At 38.3% G+C, this 5,299-nt stretch overlaps 1 long non-coding RNA gene across 1 annotated transcript; it reads left to right on the top strand.

Moving 5' to 3' along the window:
* The first annotated feature begins 246 nt into the window (after positions 1 to 246).
* Positions 247 to 3,582, top strand: LOC104962125 (uncharacterized). The gene is made up of 3 exons (XR_800172.1): positions 247 to 300; positions 1,468 to 1,500; positions 1,724 to 3,582. It is a non-coding gene; the product is annotated as an uncharacterized lncRNA (long non-coding RNA).
* The last annotated feature ends 1,717 nt before the right edge of the window (positions 3,583 to 5,299 follow it).

Genomic DNA, 5,299 nt, shown 5'->3' with positions numbered 1-5,299 from the left:
AACATGAACGCAGCAATAGCAAGTGAACACAGCAGTGGCAGCAGCATAGCGAGGAGGCAGTGGCGGCATGTTTAGGAGAATGTGTTTGGTTGGTTGTAAGAGGGACGAGGTGCGTCACGTGTTAATGTATCATTGGTGCTCGAGTTGACTGCCTGAACTAGCTCGCAGGTTTCGCCCCATTTTGGTCAAGACATTCAAGAAGTTACTTGTAAATGTTTTTATCTGACTTTTTTTAATTCTCTTTCCGAGCAGATGATGTTCGGGAGGAAGAGGAGAGACTGCTGAATGGGAAGGACAGAGGTAAGATATTATCTCAATTTAGATTTTCACATTAAATTATCTCCCCCCTCTTTACTCGCTCTCCTTGCTTACAAACTTTACACTAACATGATCATTTCAATGCTGAGTCTTTACAGTGGGACGAACACGGTTTCAAAAAAGCTGTTAAATGTGATTAACTGATATAAATTTCATTTATATTTTCCCTTATTCATTTATTTTGTATTGAGTATTAAGTTTAATTTCTCAGTCCTCTTTCTCACACGACAAGAACATTTCCTTAAGTAACACATGGACATCTATTAAAAGTCCTCTGTGTGGGAAAACTGCGGCTTCATGCAGAGTGAAGCCGCAGTTTTCATTACCACTTTCATTGCAGATTTCACAAACATCTGACTGAAAAAACACTGAAATGGACACATTTTGAATATAAATAATGATACTGCCTTGATTGCAGATAAAGCTTTTAGGTAGAACATATCAGCTAGCGAACGTTTAACAAAATAAAGTGAGGTTTTGCTCAGAAGTGAAATGCTTTTGTACGTGCAGCTTCTCTGCATGACTTGCTGTGTCTAGAATTTAGAAGAATTGGAAGGGATGAAACCCAGGGCAGGGCAGGAGGTGAACTGGGACCTCTCCAAGTAGCACACTCCATATTTTAGGTCTGGTCTGGCACTTGAACTGGCGACCCTACAGCTCCCAGTCCAAGCTCCTACTGACTGAGCCACTGGCGGATTATGCCCTCATGCACATTCTCCATTAGACACCACTTATTCTCCAGGTGCTCTCTCGCTTCATTAACACGCCGTCTCATTAGCCATTCTTTATGGAGAGGACCGCCTGCGGAGACGGGGCGCTGCAACTACTTCCTGGTTCCCCGAGTCCAGACTTAACGCTTATTAGAAACTAACCTGCAGTACTAACCCGCCGACCCCGAACAGCCAGACGGACTGCAGGCCAGGTCTCAGCCCCCTGTTCAACACAGTTAAGTTATAACGTTTTAAAGAGAAATACTGTTAGACTGTTCACTATTGAGTTTTCTCTCTGGATTTACTCAGCTTGTGTAGCACCTGCCAAGCACAGTCTTGTTTTATGGTCTGGTTCTTTTTACAGTTTCTGGCAGAGACCTGTAGAACTTGATTTAGCACCGCACAAACATTTGCTGATGAACTTTCTTTCTCTCTTTAGCAGGTTAAAACAATCGCAGGAGAAACAAAAACAGTAAGTGATTCTGTGTAATCAATTTGCAAAAACAAAACAGAAAACTGTTGTTATCACCTTTTGATATGTTGTGAATGTGTTTTATAGTGATGCTAACCTTTTTTTTAGGTTTAAAAAAGCCTAACTCTAAAGCTAGCTTATATAAATTGGTTAATTTCTACAAAAAATTAACAATATATTATCATGAACCAGAGATATAACGTGCTAATGCCTCTCTCCTCAGGCAGACTGACGTTTGATCACGGCCAAAGAAGACTCACCCTGCTGGGATTATTATATATCATCATATATTTATCGTTAGCCAATGGGGAATAGAGCTCCTCTGCCAATCAACCAATCACGATGCTGGACACCAAACGACCGCTGGGTCCCTACTGATGTATAGCTGTGATTCTGTGTGTGTGTGTCATGTCACTGTGGTTTTAACTTTTTGTTGTTGATTTGATCGTGCATAGCTAAACAAGGAGTCTGAAACCTGCTGATTTGTACCGTAGCCTGTGTGTGTGTGTGTGCTCTGCGTTTTTCGAGGGTCAAGTAAGTGAAGAAAAGATGTGTTACGGAAATTTGTGAAGGATAAAAAAAAAAACTGGAATGTTTCAGGATGGAAATACAGGATGTAAAGAGAAGTGGTAAACAGACGAGAAGTGTGTAGTAATGTTTTACGTTTCGGCACTGTGTGCTTAGTATTTATTGCTTTGATTTGAGTTTAGACATTTAGTCTTTCAATTTGAGTGTTCATGTGTATGGTCCTGCTGAGATGATAAGCTTTAACGGGACGCTTCCTGCTGAAGGCTGAAAGCTAAGGTCCCGCTCTTGTTACCTGGCAGATTAGTGCCATGGTGCTGACATGACAGCAGCTCAGGTTGTGCTGGCCTCTCTGTGTAACTCGGTACTGCAGTGGGACTACAGTCGATGAGGTGTGTGTGTGTGTGTGTGTGTGTGTGTGTGTGTGTGTGTGTGTGTGTGTGTGTGTGTGTGTGTGTGTGTGTGTGTGTGTGTGTGTGTGTGTGTGTGTGTGTGTGTGATAAAAAAACATTTGCTGCAACAGTGTAGCAATAGAGTAGCAAAGTGGGTGGAGAAGTGGGCTCTGGAAGTATTTATGCCCATTTTTTATAAATATTCTTCTAAAAAGTAATTGTAGCCCAACCTGGTTATTAAGGGTCACTTGGTGATGACAGAAATAAGAGAACAGTTAATTACATAATTGTAGGATTTTATTGTCAATCAAAGGACTAAAAAAAACCTCATATCCACATAATTCGTTTTTTTATTCTAACCTTGCATGCAAAATGTCTCTTGACACCACTGTTGAAAAAAGAAATACGATATTGTTGTAATCAGAGACAAAAACAGCGTAGCCTTCTTTAGAAATTGACTCATTAAACTCAATTCACGGTCTCCTATTGGACGTTTCTGCAATGCTCCTTGGAAGTTGTGTAAGACTTCTCTCATGTCTTTAAGTACAAACATTTCTGAGTTTTTGTGAGTTTGACGTATGCTTTAACCAGTGCCCCTTATCAAACATTATCTCACAAGAGTTTATTCAATTTACTTTCCAAACGCTGCCTGTCCAAAAAGACTCTTCACACTTTGCTACTCTTCGATTCAGGCTTTATGTAAAATGCAGGGGATTGTGGGAGTCGTAGTTCTCCATGGATGTTAAGCTATAACCAGCAGCCCAAGAACATGTTCTGATATCTGTATGATAATTAAAGATGACCCAAAGTGACTTACTGAGCTTGAATCAGGTCAGGTAGATATGTTTTTAGCATTACATGGCTTTGATTTGGAAGCTGTAGGTAACTGTTGTACATTTTAAAATCAGCTTTTAGTTGGACATTATATTTTTTAGAGACTTCACCAGCCCTTCATATTGTTTGACTGACAGCTTGCATGTGTGATGAATGATGAATACCTGAATGAGCTTATGTTTCTGTCTGAATGTGTGAGCGTGACACCAAGATTGACAGGGCAGACGAGTCCTGGCATGAAATTGTAAACACCTTCAGCTCTGAACCTGCCTGAGCTGACACTGTGAGTGAAGAGTGTGTTTAATCTGTAATAAAAATATTTAAAGTCAGACTCTTATGTTTTGTTGTCCTTGTAACTGTCGGTCATAATCCCCCAGGACACAAAAGGCTTGGCAGCGACATAACAACACAGGTATGTGATGTGTCCAAAAACCTTTCCACAATTTTCCTAGAGCTCTTTCATGACCTCAACCTCCGGATTTGCTCTTGTTTGTGAACACTGTTTAAATAACTGATCAAATAAACCTGTGAATAAGTTGGAAACAAAACTGCTGTATTCCTGGAAAGTGACCCATTTGTAAAATTCCTTGACAGCATTTCTGAACCCAATGCTTTTGCAGCAACTCTGAAACCAACGCTAACTCTGGAGGCGAGTACTTGATAAATATGATAGTATTTAAGTTTTAGTTTTTTTTTTTTAACCTGTAAAGAAGACCTGCATTCAAAATCTTAAGTTAAAGTATATAAGTAAAAGCAGCAAGGTGTACTATGTGTCAGAATTACTCATGCTAAAGAGCCCTATTACTGTGTTAAAGCACAACATTGAATAATGATGCATTTATGTGAAAAACATTTTATTGTTCACGTTTAAAATATTTTCAACAACTATGTATGATGTTAACCTAATGTATAATGCATCACATTTTAACAACTCGTAATGTAATTGACCTAAATAAGTAAAAAGTAAAACATTTACACATGAAATGCTGAAGAAATTGGTAATATTAAAGTACAAGTAGGATTTGAACTTGAGTTTAGTACTTGGGTAAATGTACTTAGTTAATTGTACCAGTATAGCAAACAAAATCTCACCATTTGTACCCAAACTGACCACAAACAACCAAGCCAATGTTTTTCATCTTCATAATAACCCAGTTAATAAACACCCACTTTCTCTCCGCTACGTAAGACTGTTTTACCTTTTCCCTGATTTAGTGTCCTCATTAGTATGGATGACCAGTTCTCACTTTTCCCATGAGCTTCCTTTAGTGTGTGTGTGTGTGTGTGTGTGTGTGTGTGTGTGTGTGTGTGTGTGTGTGTGTGTGTGTGTGTGTGTGTGTGTGTGTGTGTGTGTGTGTGTGTGTGTGTGTTATAGACTGAATAAAGCTCATTGAGGTTGTCTGTTGTTGGTGACCTCATTGACTGCTATAAATAACCCCCCAACAACAGTGCAGTTATGACCCTGTTTATTACCGATCTTAACACTTTCAGAGGTCAAACTGAGTTGAACCTTCTGCTCTGAAGCAAAAATCAACGATTCATAATGTAATTAAAGTCAATTTGATTTCATTGATAATAGTTCAAAGTCAGTATTAATAATAATCAGCACTTTTCAGTAGTTTTTTAAGGGTAAAAGTAAAAAAATATCTTGTTTAATCTTAATAAATGATTGGATTTGCTGCTTTTCTCTGTTTGATATCATTATAAATTGTGATGTCTTCATTTATATATAACATACAAATACAATGAGCATATTAGATCCTCTATGACAAGATATGGGCTCAGTTATTAAAGGAAGTAAATAATAAACTAATTTAACAATTATGTAAACAAAGGTTGCATCAGTAAGAATTACTTTATGTGTCTATTTCTCCACACACTGTTTGAAATCTTTTACAACTACACCTAGTAGTGTTTAAAGGGACAGCAAACCTTCAAATCAAATACATACGGGTACTGCATGTTTTCCCTTACCTAAAAGGGCTATTTTAATCTAGATTGTTTTCGTATGTGTTGCAGAGTATTATAGATATCAGCTACAATATAAT

The sequence above is a fragment of the Notothenia coriiceps genome, unplaced genomic scaffold, assembly GCF_000735185.1.
Source record: "Notothenia coriiceps isolate Sejong01 unplaced genomic scaffold, NC01 NC01_scaffold00034377, whole genome shotgun sequence".
In the NCBI taxonomy this organism is placed as follows: domain Eukaryota; kingdom Metazoa; phylum Chordata; class Actinopteri; order Perciformes; family Nototheniidae; genus Notothenia; species Notothenia coriiceps.
Note: the sequence above shows the minus strand (reverse complement) of the source record. Positions and strands in the feature narration are given on the sequence as shown.